Source organism: Mauremys reevesii, linkage group 7, assembly GCF_016161935.1.
Source record: "Mauremys reevesii isolate NIE-2019 linkage group 7, ASM1616193v1, whole genome shotgun sequence".
Taxonomy (NCBI): Eukaryota; Metazoa; Chordata; order Testudines; family Geoemydidae; genus Mauremys; species Mauremys reevesii.
In genome coordinates, this window is record NC_052629.1 from 56608477 (window position 1) to 56626898 (window position 18422).

General features: G+C 44.8%; 1 protein-coding gene across 1 annotated transcript in view; it reads right to left on the minus strand.

The window, feature by feature from the left end:
- The window catches only part of LOC120409262 (pulmonary surfactant-associated protein D-like), a 58192-nt gene that overhangs the window by 26308 nt on the left and 13462 nt on the right, over nt 1-18422 (minus strand). The window lies entirely within an intron of this gene.

Genomic DNA, 18422 nt, shown 5'->3' on the forward strand with positions numbered 1-18422 from the left:
TGGGCAACAAAATGGCAAATGAAATTTAATGTGAATAAATGTAAAGTAATGCACATGGGAAAAAATAACCCCAACTATACATACAATATGATGAGGGCTAATTTAGCTACAACTAATCAGGAAAAAGATCTTGGAATCATTGTGGATAGTTCTCTGAAGACATCCATGCAGTGTGCAGTGGCAGTCAAAAGAGCAAACAGGATGTTAGGAATCATTTAAAAAGAGATAGAGAATATCTTATTTTCTTTATATAAATCCCTGGTATGCCCACATCTTGAATACTGCGTACAGATGTGGTCTCCTCATTTCAAAAAAGATATACTGGCATTAGAAAAGGTTCAGAGAAGGCAGCTAAAATGATTAGGGATATGAGGAAAGATTAAAGAGGCTAGGATTTTTCAGCTTGGAAAAGAGGAGACTAAGGGGGGATATGATAGAGGTATATAAAATCATGAGTGATGTGGAGAAAGTAGATAAGGAAAAGTTATTTACCTATTCCCATAATGTAAGAACTAGGGGCCACCAAATGAAATTAATGGGCAGCAGATTTAAAACAAATAAAAGGAAGTTCTTCTTCACACAGCACACAGTCAACCTATGGAACTCCTTGCCTCAGGAGGTTGTGAAGGCTAGAACTATAACAGGGTTTAAAAAAGAACTAGATAAATTCATGGTTAAGTCCATTAATGGCTAATAGCCAGGATGGGTAAGGAATAGTGTCCCTAGCCTCTGTTTGTCAGAGGGTGGAGATGGATGGCAGGAGAGAGATCACTTGATCATTACCTGTTAGGTTCACTCCCTCTGGGGCACCTGGCATTGGCCACTGTCCGTAGACAGGATACTGGGCTGGATGAACCTTTGGTCTGACCCAGTATGGCCATTCTTATGTTCTTATTCCTGTGGATGTGCAAAGACTAAAAAGAGATCATCATCAGAAAGCCTCTCTGATGGGACCGACAACACAGTCAGAAGTTCCATTCTGGAGACCCAGAGGTTTAGACTGCTTGGGTAATCATCTTAACCCTTGCATGTCTCTCCAAACCAAACCTAAACTCTGACCCCTTAGGCCATGTCTATATGAGGAAAAAAGGGGCTTTAACATTTCTTAGCTAACACGTAAAAATCTTAATGAAAATAAGGCTATCATAGCTACAATACATTAACTGGTTGAAATGATGCCAGGTCACCCCACTAGGGCTTATTAAATTACACTTTTTTTCCTGGTGAGGATGAGGTAAGGTTTGTCTATACTACCTAATACATTATCAACAGACAGTAAAACAGAGTGGGAAAAAGAGTCATGCAGACTACATCATCAGTTTTTCCATGAGTCCTAGTTCCATTGCAAGAGACCAAAAGAATCTTACTCACTCCAAAGGCCCATCTACCATGAGAAATGATTGAAGTGCTAGTGTGCTGAAGTGGGATTTGTCCAGTTCCTTTTATGATAAAGTGTTCTTGAAACTTGATAGAATGGTTTCTGAAATAATGCTGAAGAAAACATGTTTATTTTTTCAGCCTGGTTCATGTGGACTCATTGCTGACAACAATTGTCAGCATGTGGTCAATTTCCTAGTGTAGGCAGGCCTAAAGATCAGGGCCAGAGTTCTAAGAAATAAGAGCTCCATGCCATTCTTTCTGTTATTTTTATCCATGTGCTGTTCCAGCTGAAGATAAGGATAATTACAGACCTCCAGATTATTTTAAAACATAAATAAATAAAAGTAATATGCAAGAGGATGATTTATAAGGCTGAATGAGAATAGAAAAGTTTTCAAGAACTTAATTTCCATATAAAGGAAATGCAGTGTTGTATCACAAAGACCACCACTGTACCTGGGATGTGACAATCAGGAAGTGAAGCGCTTGAGAAAATAATGAAATGAAAGTACAACTAATAAATCCATTGTCATTGTTTAAACGGAGAGAGTTACAAATTAGAGAAAGGTAAATTAGACTTTAATTCATAATTCAGTTTATTTAATCTAAGATATTATTAACAGAGGGAATGGGCCAGATCCTCACCTGTGGGAAATCAATGGAGTTATGCAAGTATATGACAGGTGAAGATCTGGCCCATGAGATTAATCAGCTATATCCTAAAGAAAAAAAATCATGCCAACTTCCCTCCCACAAGCACTTTTCTCTGTGGACAGATACCAGTTCAAGCAAGTTTTCTGTTTACTTTACTTTTTGTTTAAACTCTCCATTAGCTCTCTGCTCAGTTAGGCAAAACTGCCAAGTCTCACAGATCTGAGGGAGACTTCTCATATGGGATTAATTGTATGAAAGCTCTCCTCTTGTGAAGAAGGACTTCACAGTATGTTTCAATGAGCCAGTCATGGTCTGAATTCTTTTAAAATGTCCACTATTCCAGTGTAACTGAACGGATCACCACCCAAGTGCCCCCTCCTGGCCTGAGGTCACTCTACAGGAGTCTGCCTCACTTTCCCCTTCAAGGGACTTCTTAAATTAGCCCTGCACACACAGTCCAAACGCCATTCAAACATTCCCTTTCTGGGGTCCAATTTATTTAGTCCTGACATACATGCGCCCTTCAGGCCTCAACCCCAGTTCAGTGTCTTTCTCCTCTGAGGTAGGGAGTCCCCAGCCCTCCTTCCTGGAGTTTTGTCCCAATTCAATGGCTCTCTCTCTTTCTTCAACTAGGAGTTTGGCCGGCCAGGCCTCAACTCTTGTTCAATGTCCCTCTTCTCTTAGGTAGGAAGTCCCCAGCCCTCCTCCCTAAAGCTGGGTCACAGTTCAATATTTCCCTGCAAGAGACAGTCTTGCTCCCTACAGCAGTTTCCTCACACCAGCTACAGCTTCTCAGGCTTCTGCTTTCTGAGCCTTCTTTCTCCCATCTCTGCAGCTTCCTGCTCTCTTCTAATGGAATAGCTTGATTCTTGCTCAGGTGTGTCTGTTTAGTAACTAGGGTTGGCTGGCCCTGGCCCACAATGGGCTACATCACCCTGCTACACCCAGTCTCAAAATACTTTAAGACCCTCTGTACACTGGGAAATCGATCTGTTGCTGATGACTTTTGTCAGCAATGGTTTTCCCTCAACCGGTGCTAAAAACATCATTTCCAGCAGTGTTACAAAACCATTCTTGAACGGGACTTCAGGTCAGTTTCTACCCACTTACAATGTTACCTAAATTTGCAGAGATTAAATTATTTCTTTGATTTCTTGATTAATATAGGGACAGTCTAGTTGATATGGGCCCCCCATCCGTAATGCAGACATCCATCTCCTGGCATTTATTAGATGCCTTTGTCTACAATCCACGCCTAAAGTCAAGTTAAAACTCTTGACTGCAGATCTTTAGGAAAAACATTTCACACAGTGATATCATTGTGGCAGACTGGTGATAACCTGTAATAAGATGAACAAACCTTATGGAATTAAGATAACTTTACTGAATTAAGTTGAACCTTACTGAATTAGGGTTAACATCTGTGGGGTTCATTGTATTAAACATGTAACTGTGTATATGTTATTGTGGCATTTTATGTATCTCCTCAACTGGGGGTGGGGGAAGGCTAATACACTTCATCCATTATCAACCCTTTAATACCAATCTTCTGGGAAGAAATGGCTATACTATGTAAGGGGACTGTTGCCCCTTTACTAACATTCAGTGGGGGTGTTTTGGTTGGCTAGCTCCCAGCACTAAAAGGGGAAGGGTCAATGGGAAATCAGGAGCCTGAGAGTCCCCAGGAACAATCGGGAGAGGCCAATGCTCCAGATAAGCCTGATTGACAGGGTGGGCAGGCTAATCAGGGAGTCAGGAGGCCAGGGTGGGTCCCGGTCCTCCACATGAGCTGGAATTGCCTGAGTCAGACGGAGTGGGGCCAAGCTAAGGAGAGAGCGGGGACCCAAGCTAAGCTACTGGGACAAGAGCTGTAGCAACCAGAGTCAGAGGGGCCCAAGCCGAGCTGCTGGAAGCAGAGCTGCAGCAACCAGAGCCAGAGGGGCCAGACAAGCAGCCCAGGAAGCAGGTCAGAGCTGGGAGCAGAGTCACAGAAGCAGCCTGCAGAGCAGACCTGCCCTGGGAGCAGAGCTGTAGCAATCAGAGCCATAGAGGCCAGAGAAGCAGCCCAGGGAGCTGAAGGCAGAGCAGCAGCAGCAGCCATGCTGAGGCAGAGTGGAGCTGGAGCTGGGGCTGGAGCAGTCCGGAGCTGGGTGCGGTGAGCAGCTGGGGAGAGCGAGGGGGACCCTGGGCAGAGGGCCCAGCACAGGGAAGCGCCTCAGCCAAGAGGCTCTGCAGGCCGGACTTGGAGGGGGATCGTAACCCTCACAGGGTGGGGGTGATGCTGGGGAGAAGGGTCCTGCCACCCAGAGCCTGAGAGTGTGTGGCCACCGCCAGAGAAAGTGTCCGACCCGCAGCGTCCCTGCAGCACAGCCAGGGCCTGAGAAGACGGCCTGGGACCTACAAGGAATAGACTGAACTGCCCTGCTGTTCCAGAGACACTGTTTGTGATGTTCCCTGCCATAGAGCAGCGTGATGTGTTTTCCTTTAACCTTTCCCATTTTTCCTTATTCTTTTTTTAAATTAATTGTTAATTAAATAACTTGTATTTGCTTTAAATTGTATGAAATGATCAGTGGGTCAGGGAGGTGCCCAGTGCAGAGAGACACCCTAGCCCCTGTATTGGGCGACCACAGCAGGGTTGGGGGTTGAGCCCCCCAGGAATCCTGGGCCCAGCCTTGTTGGGGTTATGAGGACTCTGCCAGACAGGAGTGTGGAAGGGGAGTCATTGAGGACAGGGAGGCCTCTGGGTAAAGAAAGTGGGAGCGAGGACTCAGATCCTTTCGCTAGCCCACTTCACTGGGGTAGTGCAGAAGCCAGGAAAGTTCCCCACAATAGCGAGACCATTCCCCCACTTACACTAGTTCAAACTCAATTTTCCAGGGGCCAAAAGACAAAGGATTTTTGGATAAATACCCTGGGGTTTAGTTCCTCCTTCATGATTCTGCAAATGGACAGGAGCCTAGTTCACAGAGAGCCCCAATCCTTAGGGGAGGATTGGAAGACTCATAACAGTAGGTACATGTTCTAAGATGAAGCTCTGATGAACTTGTAACTACAAGGAAGCCCGTAGGATGGGGTGTGGAAAGACTGCTCTCCCCGGCCAGCCCAGGCGCTTCAAGCAGGCGCGCGGCAGGCGGGGGCGGCGGCTTTGAGCGGCTCCGGTTCGGCCCGCCTGCAGCAGGCCCGGCGCCCCCGAACACGACCGGCGACCCGCCGGGCATGACGCGCGCGGCGGGTCCGCCTTCCGCCGCGGAGCCGCCCCCCGGCGTGGCTGGCCCAGGCGGGTCTCGGTCCGCGGGCCCGGCCTGCTGCCGGCTGATGCCGGCAGGGGCAGGAGCCCAACCGAAGGAAGACCGGGACGGACCGGACCGCGGCGCGGCGCAGCGCGCCGCTGCTGGGGCAGCCTACTTTCTAGAGCCGCCCCTGACTGCTCTTGCCTGAGCCCATGTGAGAGTTGGGATGAATTCTGGAAAGCTCATCAGCATGTGTGTACGTTCTTTCATTGTATTTAATATATTTCAGCTGTAAACCTCTCCTGGCATTAGGTGCTTATGCCGTTTTAGCAAGAAACTGGTGGCGGCAGACTTCCTAGCTTTCAGCCCAGTGGTTAGGGTACTCACCTGGGAAGTGGGAAAAGGAATTAAAACTAGGAACTGCCACCTTTCAGGAGAGCGCTCTAACCAGTGAGCTATGGGATATTCCGATGTGGTCCTCTCACAATCTCTCCTGTTGAAGCTGTTCCACTGTGGCTAAAGAATTTTAAAAGTCACTGGAGCAGGAGGACTGGACCCTGGATCTCCCACTCCAAACTGAAAGCTCTATCCACCAGGCTATAGTGTCATTCATGCTTTCTCTTTCTGACCCAGTGACTCTTTATCCACAGTGGAACAGCCTTAACAGGAGAAAGCCCCTGCCCCATCAGAATATCATCTGGCTCAGTGGCTAAAACACTCACTGGAAGGTGGCAGATGCCATTTCAAATCCCTTTTCCTTTTCCAGTGGAGGGGAGACATGAACTGGTGATCTCCGACAGCACAAGAGAATACACTAACTACTGGGCTAAAAGTTCTGAGCATGGGCCTACCAAATTCGCGGAGCATTTTAGTAAATTTCACGATCCTAGCATTTAAAAAATCTTGAATTTCACGGTTTCAAATATTTAAATCTTACATTTCACAGCATTGTAACAAAGCATGAATATGTATTTAAAATGGAAAAAAATATAAACATGTAAAGCCCTTAAGTTAACAAAAGTGGTGGAAAAAAGAGTTCTGGTTTCAAATGTCATTAATTGAATGGGAGTATGGAGCATCCTGAAACTGTGTCTTTCTTCATTTCCTGTCTCTCCCCTGAGAACACCTGTCCGTGTTTAGACGCAGTTCTTTCTGCATCCATGGAGTTCACTGGAATTGTCAGATAGTGCCAAGCTAGCCTTGCGAGGCGAGGGGTTCTGCCTTCCACTGAAGATCAAGTTCACCGTCAGCATATGCATTTGTGCAAGGTCAAAAATATGCACAATTTTTAGGAACCCTGCTCCAGGTTGTTGAAACTTTTGAGCCATTTTTTCTGTGTCGCTTGACTCTTCCCTGTAGCAGTAATATTGTTTAAGCTTCTTTGCTATGCAAGAAAACACCCGCTGAGCACTGGCATTTAACTCAGCATTGTCAGAATGATTTTCGTTTGACTGTCAGTCCAGAACAGTACAGCCATTACTTTTTTGTATGCTTGGTGGATTGTGACATGTCGAGATTCAAGCCAAGTGATTAAGTCCATCCGTCCTGGCAACGAACTGAACTTCTTCATTCAGCTGAGCATCATTTAGAAGGGTTGAAAGGTCTGTTAAAATCTGCATTTTCGGTGTCAGTGTGAGCTCTTCTGAGACAAACTCAGAGTAGCACTTCCGGTGAGCTGCATAGTATTGTACAGCCCGAAACCAGGAATTCCAATGAGTAATGACTCTGGGAGAAGTGCAAGTTTTTGTTCCCCTATTTCAGACTTTTCAGTCACATTTGCAATGTTCTGCCTGTATCAAAGTTTGAGGCCAGGGCAGTGTTTAAAGATCATTTTAATGCAGCTGACCAGTTTATCAACTTTACCAAGCTTGCATCTCCACAGCTCACTGACAAGAGAAATTATATATGCATTACATCTAATATGGACAGCACTTGGCATTAGACCTTGGAGAACAGATTTGAAAGATTTTGTCACGGAAGTTGCATTGTTACTTATGAAAGCAGATACTTTATCAAAGTCTGCACCATATTTTGAAACGGTTTTAATTATCACTCAAGAAATTATAGTGTAGTTAACAGCATCCAAGTAAATGCAGTCTGTGAACACTGTTGTTAGCTTTCCTGTCTATACATCTCCAGTCTTGTTAGAAATAAAATCAAACAGAACATGCAGTACATAGTTGTCTTGCTCATCAGTGAACTCATCAGAAATAATTGCAAGAGACTCACATGAGTTGAAGACTTCATCATCTCAAAATGTGTAGCAAAAACTTCTGGAAGTAAGGGCGGCTCCAGGCACCAGCGCACCAAGCGCGTGCCTGGAGTGGCAAGCCGTGGGGGGCAGACTGCCGGTCCCTGTGAGGGCGGCAGTCAGGCTGCCTTCGGTGGCGCGCCTGCGGGATGTCCACCGGTCCTGCGCCTTCAGCATACCCGCCGCCAAAACTGCGGGACCAGTGGACCTCCCACAGGCATGCCGCCGAATCCACATTACCAGCGGACCTCCCACAGGCGCACCGCTGAAAGCCGCCTGACTGCTGTGCTTGAGGCAGCAAAATACATAGAGCCACCCCTGTTTGGAAGGTTGCCTTGTCATAGCTTATTTGTACTTGGGAAACAATTGACATTTTGTACATTCCATTGAATGAATTCAGGCAGCTTTGGATGATCAAGCGTCATATTAGCACTTGCAAATGTATCCACATGTTCTATTGTAGCTAGATGATGGGTCTTAGAGCTCTCTGTCATCTTCTTAAAAAGAGATGAAATAGTTTCTCAGCAATGCTCTATCCTCTGCCCTTTTTCTTTTTCTGTGGCATTCCAAGTCTAAGTGGTGCTGAACTGCTGCTCACTGTGGGTGATCCAACAAGACTCTCCAGCTTGTACAAAACAGTTTGCCACCATTGGCATGTAGAATTTGGCTTCCAAATTCTTTCACATGACCCGCTGCAATTATGATTGTAGAGGTTTTTGATTTACTTTGGACACTCATTTTAAAATAATTCCACTTGTCTTATGGTAGGCTACCAATTGAGATCACTACAATACAAAACTGCCCTGAATGCTCATTTCTACCAACCAGTGAGTTGAGCCGTGAGTGTTATTTGCTGCTGTAAAGTATTAATCAATAAACCCTGTCAAGTTCATGGCCTTTCTTTTTAATATTGAAACAAGCTAATAATCACATCTGGGACCTGTAATGGTACAGATAACTGCACTGGATTTTACTATAGGGTAAAAGTACACAAAACATCAGATTTCACAGTCCGTGACACATTTTTCATGGCTGTGAATTGGGTCGTGCCCTAGTTATGAGGGACATCCTCCTCTCCCCAACCCCTTTCTAGATAAGCTTGCCTACAGTGGGCCGATCCTGTTGGAGAGGTCTGAGCACACCTACTGGATTGGGCTCCACAGGGGAGTGGGCAGAGGGATGCCTGTGTTTCCGTGGTTCATACACCACACTGAGGTAGAGGTGTCCAGATGCCTGGCATGGAGCTGCATTGTGTGTGCTCAGAGGCAGAAACATAGATGGTAGGGAACTTCTATTGCAAAAAATTAGGTGCCAAGTGAGTTTAGATGCCTATAGGGTTTGGAGGCAGCTGAGAAGGGGTTTTGTGAATCTCACTACATCCTGATTCTGAGATTTAGGTGCCTAAAGCCTTTTGTACTAACCCTTAGTATTTAAATTTATTTAGAGATTTTAAAATGGTGTACATGGCACATCATAAACTGACACAAAAGTACTAAATCTAGGCCTTCATATGTACAAGACAATAGTACATGCCCACAACTGTTCAAATGGGCAACTAAAGACCTCAGCAAAGAGGTAGGTTTTGCACCTGAATCCCTGGTGGGATTCAAGAAGTAGCAAGTCCTGGAAAAGTTAGATGTCCACTGAGTGTACCTGTCCCTGCTCTAGGAGAGTTCAGTCCATACAGCTACAACACACTGAGTCCCAGACCATATACAACTTCATAGATCATAAGCAATATGTTGAACTATACCTGGAAATGAGCAGACGTCTAATGCAGAGTTTTGAGGTCATTTCCTCATTTCCCTTTGGAAAAATACAGTTTTTAATTTCACATTTTCATAGCTGTATCTATTTACAATAAGTACTTAGGTAATGCTATCACTTTCTTACTTCCTTTAATTTAGGCCTACTTAATGCATCACAAAATTCAGATCTAGATCTGGATTTCAAATAACAAATAGTTTGAAATAGTGTTGGGTTCTGGTTCAGACCTTTATACAGCTAGGAGCCATATGCACCATTCAGTTATAGATTCCACTTCAGATTTCAAAGTTCAGAGTCAACAAAATTTAGGACTGAATTCTAAAGAACCCCAAAGTTCAGGCATGTTTGGAGCAAGTCCATCATTGCACAATAATTTCATACACAAATTCAACTCCTGGCACATGGTACTCTTCGGCAGTCAGCAAAAACACAACCATATATTGTGCAAACACAATTAGATAAATACCAGAGCTCTGCATATCATTTAAGATAATGTCCTGTTATGTGCAATAACAGATATGCATTTGTTGGGATATGTCGGGGTATGCTGAAATGGTCTTAGGGAGCAGAAGCATGGGCAGGCACTGCTTCTGCGCTTCAGGGATAAAGTGCTACCCTTCTCCCTTCCCTTCTGCTTGTTAAGGATTGATAAGCGTTGCAGTTGTTGCATAAGGAATGTGGCTGTCTGAAGGATCTCCTTTGTGCAAAGAGGTGTTATCTCCCCACTCCCTTACTTTCCCAACTACATAAATGAGCTCGGGGTCATGGCCCATTCCTCCCTTCCCTGCATACTGCTGATTAAGGGAATTCGTGGCTGCCATTACTGCAAAGAAATGTATCTTCAAGGTAAAAATGTCTGTGGAATATGCTTAATGGTGTAAACAGTAAACAGGGGTGGGGATAATTATATTCAGTATATAGCTATTAATATCCATTGTATGGGCATTCATATTACTCAATAAGGGTTTTGGGGGTGTTGTAGTAAATGTAGGTATTTACATACTAACTTAGGCCTGGCCTACACTAGGACTTTAATTCGAATTTAGCAGCGTTAATTCGAATTAACCGTGCACCCGTCCACACCAGGAAGCCATTTAATTTGACATAGAGGGCTCTTTAGTTCGAATTCTGTACTCCTCCCCGACGAGGGGAGTCGCGCTAAATTCGACATGGCTATGTCGAATTAGGCTAGGTGTGGATGCAAATCAAACTTAGTAGCTCTGGGAGCTATCCCACAGTGCACCACTCTGTTGACGCTCTGGACAGCAGTCCGAGCTTGGATGTTCTGACCAGCCACACAGGACCGCAGCCAGGAGGACAGAGCCCCCCCGCAGTGTATCTGCAACTGCCCTCCCCCGCCACAAAGTCCCATACACAAAGTCACCCAAAGTAACCAGAAGGAGTGGCGCCAAGGGCCGTGAAAACTGTCACTGCACCCCAGCAGAGTGCTCAAGTACCCAAAAGCTCTCATACCCTAATTTTTGAGAATTCCTTCCCTTCCTGACTCACCCAAGCCCCAATCCCAGTTTCATCCCCTGACTGTCTGGTTAATTATTAAAAATACTTTGCTGTTAATTACTGTTTCCGTCATGCTTTTTTACACAATGCTGTGTTTGAAGGGGTGGGTAGGTGAGGGGGTAGGGTATTGCATAGGACAGTCACCTTTAGCAGGGTACAGAGACGGGGGCAGGATCAGCAGCAGGTCACACACACAGTGCAGTCAGTAGGCACCCTGGTTGGTATGGGAGGTGGTTTGCAGGTTCTGTGTGAGTGGGGGGGTACGTGACTTTGTAGCGGGGGAGGGGGGTTACAGATCTCATGCAACGGTCCCTGTCCTGGGACCACAGAGCCACGCAGCAGAGGAATCTGTATCCATCCTCCCCCGCCACAAGGCCACATAGCCCCCGCACACAGAGTCCCAAAAAGGAGGGATGGCAGGCTCCGTTGAAACAACCAGTCCGGCACTGCAGAGCGCTCTGGGAGCAGGAGCCTGTCATTCCTCGAGTTTAGAGGCGGTCTTTACATCACCGCACACCCTACCCAGCACAGTCTGCATCCCAGTTTCAACCCTTTAATGCAAAGTCATCAATAAAGAAACCTTTGTAAAGTTACAGTGGAAGATGTATTTTATTTTTAAACATGTGTTGGAAGTGGGGGAAGCGGGGTGGACGGGGTATGTAACTGCAGATGCTAGTCAACAGTAACTTGGTAAAGAAACAGGGGCAGGTTCAGCTTCTCTGTAAAGAAACTGAACAGTCACAGGTCACGCTGCTCGCTGCTCGCTGGTACTTGAAGAGTTCCTTGTCGCTGTGCAAGGCGCCTGCATAGGGCTTCACGAGGCAGGGCATTAGCGGGTAGGCTGGGTCCCCGAGGATCACTATAGGCATCTGTAAAAGCAACAAAGAATCCTGTGGCACCTGCACATCCCCAAGAGTTATTTTGTGGTCCGGGAAGAAACTACCTTCCTGCAGGCGTCTAAACAGAGCAGAGTTCCTGAAAACACGCGCGTCATGAACTTTGCCTGGCCACCCGACGTTGATGTTGGTAAAATGTCCCCCAGGGTCCACCAGTGCTTGCAACACCATTGAAAAGTAGCCCTATTTCTCAGCAGCTGACTGTGGAAGAGGTGGACGATAAGGTGCGAGGAGTTGACAACGGCTATAACTGCAGCGGGCTCCGTGCTCGCAGTGCTGTGGCGCCCGCGCTGTCACTGAGCAGAAAAGTGCACGAACAGATTGCCCGCAGGCGCTTTCAGGGAGGGAGGGAGGGAGGGCGTGATTGACGGTTCAATGATGACAGTTACCCAAAACCACCCTCGACACATTTTTCCCCCAGCAGGCATTGGGGGCTCTACCCAGCATTCCAATGGGCAGCGGGGACTGCGGGAACTGTGGGATAGCTTCCCACAGTGCACCGCTTCCAAATTCGACGCTGGCCCCGTTACTGTGGACTCACACAGTCGAATTAGTGTATTTAGTGTGGATACACAAATTCGACTTCATAAGGTCGATTCCACAAATTCGACTTAAGTTGATTCGAAATAGTCTTGTAGTGTAGACATACCCTTAGATAAAAATGCGTTATAACTAATTCAGGGCTTACTCGACAATTGGGCCGAGGGGAACAAGTACTGCAATTAAGAAGCCCGTCTACTCAATCTGCCTCTGGGTCCTCTTGCTCATTCTCTAACAGCGTTCCCTAGAAAAACTTTAACAAGCTAAACTTTATTTTAGTGGGAATTTAATGACAGACCATATATTTGAAGAGCTGTCACTTAAGATATGGTTAAATTGTGTCATTTAAGTTGTGAAAAAAACACAACATGCAAAGCTGTTCATTCACCTCAATGAGTTTGGTCTCTAACTTCTGGCTTAGCACATTGCCTTTCAGAGTCTTTTGTAGCAACAAAGGGTGGGGTTCATTGTGTTCCTTTGAAATATATTCAGTTAATATACCTCACTGTATGCAAACATTACTAAACAACTGAGTGGTTAGTCAGTTTGCACTGTAAGTCTAGCTATTTGTCAGGACTTAAGTATAGGTTTGGGGGGGTTATTTTATTTTGTTTTGTTTTTATTTTAAGAGATACTGAACACAGTTTTATCACTTAGGCAATAGGTCCAAAGGGAATTCAGTAGTCTTGTTAAACAGTGTTTTGGCTGACCAGTGCTTACAGACTTTGTTCTGTACAAAGTATCCTAAAACACTGCACAAAATACCGGAAGTGCAGTGACTGTGCAGGAAACTGTGACAGCTTTTGTGTACTGAGCAAGAATGTTCTTGTGTAGCCTGTCTGAGCATGACTGACTGAAGAGGAAATGTCAGCCAGGACACTAGGACTGAGAGTTCTACAGCACACAGGAAGGGCACACCAAATTGCCTCTGCCCCTCAGAAAGTGCAGCATTCCAACCACTGCCTGTCAGTCCCATCTGACCCCCGTCTAGTCTAGTCTCTCAGTGCTGCTTAGACACAGGGCCAATCCTGTCCCCACAAGTCACTTGAGATTTGCCTTTGGACCAGTATCTGGCTCCAATTATGGTATAATTAGATATATGTTATGAATCTGAATTTCTGTTCCATGGGAAATTCCAACATTGTACAAAAAAGGTGTTCTGTTTCAGAACAAAATGCAGAATATTCTAAATTTCCCACAGCAGGGGGAAAAATAATTTGTAAAATGTTTTGGAAATCATTGAAACCTTTCATTAGAAAAAATCTGAAATGAAATTGAGCGTTGGAGCCCGAGCTCCAGAGCAGAGAAACTCTGGGGGCCACAGCTGAGCTGGGAGCCTTGGAGCATGGAAGTGTGATAGCCTCCATGTTTTCAGCATGTCAGCAGGGGAGCCTGGAAGCCATGAGAGCCCCTTCTCAAGCATTTTCTGATGAAAACCTGTTTCGTCACAATGTTCCCACCAGCTCTACTCAACTCTTGAATTCTTTTGCCTTCTAATGATGTTGAGTTGGACTAGGAAGTTGCTGGGATCCTCATTACATTTGTTTTTTCCTAAGTGTTTTTCCATAAGCAAAACAATACACTTTTAAAAATCTCTTGCAGAGGTACAACCAGCAGTCCAGTTCATAAGGCACAGTATATGCAGGATATAATTTCTGCCTCATTGTAAGAAAATGCCTCCAATGTATTTTGAAGAAGAAACCAAAAGCTACAGCCAACAATTACACAACTATTTCATGTAAAACAAAGGAGTAGTTTCCATTCCAAGCATATTGAAAGATTTAATCAAGGAAGGTTGCCAAGAACATGAAAACTTTCCCAGAACTGACAGTAACCAAAGGCTAAATCTATGCAAAAAGCAAAGCAAACTGTATAAAGGAAGGAATTCTGCTCCTGAGAGAGTTGAAAATCTCATTTTAAATGCTTAAAGATAACATTCTTTTGGTATGAAAATGGAATTGGAAAATACCCACTTTGCTGGGAGTAACACTATTACTACATATCAGAAAGAAAGTACAATATAAAGCAATTAAATTTCCCTGGCAAGGTTTGTCTGTCAGGAGTTGTTTTTGCAGATACAGAGGCACCCAAAACAATGTTTTCACACTATAGACCTCTCAGTCAGAAGAGAAAGCGAGTTTATGAATGTTTAAAAAAATAAAAATCAAGGCATATAAATGGATCTTTCTTTGAGTCATCATAAGACTAGGTTTTGACAGAGATTCATTATCCTGGCATATGATAAGATATTCCCCTTATAAACAAATGTTCACACTCAAAATCTAGGGCCCAGTTCTCCTCCTAGTGAAACGAAGTTTTGTCATTGATTTAAATGAAAGGTGATAACTTAGCCACATTATAAAGTGTGAACACTTGTGATAAATTTTATTTGTCATACACCTGTGACTATCTCACCTGTAGTCTACCAAACTCTAATAGTTGTCCATCTCTAATAGGACAATTAGTGAGGTAAGAAAGAGATCTTGGAGTCATCGTGGATAGTTCTCTGAAAACATCTGCTCAATGCACAGTAAAATCAAGAATGTTGTGCAGAAAGTGAATAGGGAATTGTTATTTACCTCTTCACGTAACATAAGAACCAGGGGCCATCCAATGAAATTAATAGGCAGCAGGTTTAAAACAAATATAAGGAAGTATTTCTTCACATGACATACAGCCAACCTGTGGGACTTATTGCCAGGGGATATTGTGAAGGCCAGAAGCATAACTGGGTTCAAAAAAGAATTAGGTAAGTTCATGGAGGATAGGTCCATCATCTTAACTGGGCAGGGATGCAACACCATGCTCTGGGTGTACCTAAACCTCTGACTGCCAGCGGCTGGGACTGGATGACAAGGGATGGCTCACTAGATAATTGCCCTGTTTGGTTCATTCCCTCTGAAGCATCTGTACCAGCCACTGTTGGAAGATGGGATACTGGGCTGCACAGACCACTCGTCTGACCCAGTATAGCCATTCTTATGGCTATTTCTATAGATTCCAAGCCCCTATCTTTAAACAGCTTAATTGCATCTGTCTCCAAACAATAAGCCACAAAAAACCCTTACTAGATAAAAATCCCCCACACACCACAAAGCAAACAAACAACAAAACACAGAAAAGCCAATCCCTGCCATGGCAGATGAACAATCTAAAGAAATGTAGAGTTAAATTGAGAACTCAGCCTTAACTCTGACCATTTTTCCTTATCTCTTAGAAAAGTGGTTTCCCTTGATATTGTTAGAGTGTCAATCATCTCCCAAAAGGACAAAGTGTGCACAGAGATATACTTTTCTCCACCCTCCAGTTAACAAGGGATGTACTGTTTTCCCCTACTTCTCCCCCCACACCTTACATGGTTGCTTTTTTAATGTAAACAGCAGTAATTCAGAATGAAGATAGCTGAACATCTAACATGAATGCTTCTGAAGCACAATAAATATTTTAGAAGGAACTCACTGAGGTAACTTTAGCTTTTTTAAACAAAAAGATCAGGGATAATTTGCGCAGGAAACTGTCTTTTATTAACTCCGCCCCCAAAGAAAATCCATTGAATACCCTCATCCCAGTCAGCCAATAGATCTAAACTGGAGACGAACAATGAACACAGCCAGTGGCGCCTGACCCTTCCCTTTCTCCCTCACTGCTGAACAAATTATTACAAGACCACAAAGATGCTGTCAAAGACAACAAGAGCCATGGAGGCTGATTAGGAGAATGTTCTTTGTTCCCCCTGGGAGATCTATAAGTAATCACTGCCAAACTAATTCATTGATGTTGGCTACCAAAGCAATAACAAAGCCAACCGCTTCTGTGCTAGGTATGTGTGACATACAGGCCTATATGTGGTTCATTGCTGTGTCAGCAACTCTTTTCAGGCCTGACAGACTCACTGTACTTCACACTCTAGTGTTATATTTCTTTAAAAGGTGACATAATATATTGTTTAAAATCTAACAAACTACTGGTCATTAAAGTCACTGTGAAATGTTTGTAACAACTCTGTAGTTGAAATTACAGATACTCTCTGATATTATGTCCTGGAGACTGCAAACAGACAGGTTTCTTGTATGTAAAAGGGAAAGAAAATATGGTGGCAGTTGCCTTGTCAAGAAAAGAGGGCTCTGACCTGCTGCCTCCAGGTCACCCAATGGCACTCTCTCCTGAAGCACAAGGGGAGAGTACCTTGTTTAGGAAGTGCAATTCAGACAAGTGGTGGGTTGTGTCACCATCTGCACTGTAACCCTGGGGCCTCACAGTACCATGCTGTTGTAGCTCCCAACCTGGACTGCTCCCATCCATTCTACCAGCATGCAGGTCACACCCTGAGTGTCCAGCAGCTCTGACCGTAACAGACTGTCTAAAGCTCCACAGCCCTCCCCTGGCTTCCACCAGCCTTGGTTACAACCAGCAAGAGGATCCTAACATACTTTCAGTCCCAAATTTGCCCCAAACCGTGTGACTGTGGTGCCTGGCTGGACCACACTGAGAATGCCAACTCAGGGCAGACTGCAAACATTGGGACAGACAATTCCCAAGATTGGTGATTTATTCTATAATTAGATTCAGCAAACCACACTGGTTAACCAGAAGTCAAACACAGTTCCCTCAGGCAATCCAGTCTTTGGCTCCCGCCCAGACAGCCACGTCTACTATAGTGAGGGGTTATTGAAAACCTTATTCACCACACTTGAAGTTCTACCAATGTGAGAAGACTCGACATATTGCCCACCAGGTCAATGAATATTTCAGATCTCACCCAAATACATATTTGCAGCCAATCTTTAGTAACTAAATCTAAGATTTATTAAGAAAAAAAGAGAAGCATATATGGTTAAGAGTTCAATATACATACAAATCTGTGTAAAGTCCTTAGGCCACTTTCATAGCAGAGACGGTGAGGCTACTGATTTGTAAAAGTCTTTCTGGAATCAATTTAAAAGGTTATAGTCCAATAGAATTTGTTCACATTCTTCCATGAGAACTTCTGGGTAAATCCAGAGTAAACCTGGAGACCTCAGTCTTGTGGCTTAGACCTTCCCTGTCAAAGTTTAAGCAAACCTGAGATTAAAAAGGATCAGGCTTGAAGTTTCTTTTATAGGTGAAGCAAACGGAGTGCTGACAGATAATTCCACCACATGGGCTTTGATGAAAGTGAGCTGGATAGTTTGATCTCTATTTAATGGATCCTTTCTCAGACAAAACATTAAGCAATAGCCATTCAAACTAGTAAAACAGTTCATTATATCAAATAATTTAGCTGAAGACAATGTAAGTAATATTATTTCCTGCAGTATCTTACATCTTTGATCTTTGAGTGAATAGAATACAGTAATGAAGAATTAAAAGACAGGAACAGGATTTTAGAATCTATAAGCTAATTAGATCACATTATTAAACTTCAAACAAGATATGAGTAAACACAGACAAAATACACTTAGCATCTACTGCTTAATTCTCTAACACTACAGGCAAACATGTTAAAGATTCAAGTCTAGTTAAGATGGCTTTGATAACTATGTACAAGGAATGGCCCTGTTTACCATTTCAGAGCCTCCCGTTAAGTTGTTATGGGTCACTCACCAGTTTACCAGTCTGTCAGTGTCACAGTTGGGGTCACCTTGCAAGTAATAACCCAGACTGGTGGAAAAGGGTTGCCAGGCCTCCCGGCTTGTGACCAGAACACCCAGTCGAAAAGGGACCCTGGCGGCTCCGGTTGGTACCACCGACCGGGCTGCTAAAAGTCTAGTCGGCAGCACAGCAGGGGGCTCAGGGCTAAAGCAGGCTCCCTGCCTGCCCTAGCTCTGTGAAGCTCCCGGAAGTGGGCACCAGTCCTTGCAGCCCTAGGCGCATGAGAGGCTAAGGAAGCTCTACATGCTGCTCCCGCCTTGAGTGCCGGCTCCGCAGCTCCCACTGGCCAGGAACCACGACCAATGGTGGCTGTGGGGGTGATGCCTGCGGGCATGAAGACTGTGTGTGTTGCCTCCCTGGCTGCCAATTTGTCTAGGAGCTGCAAGGACCTGGTAGCCATGGTAAGTGTCACCGGGACCCTGCACCCCATCCCACACCCCAACCCACTCTGCCCCAGCCTGGAGTCCCCTCCTGCACGCCAAACCCCTCATCCCTGGCCCCACCCCAGAGCCTGCACCCCCAGATGAAGTCCTCAGCCCCTTCCCCAGCCCA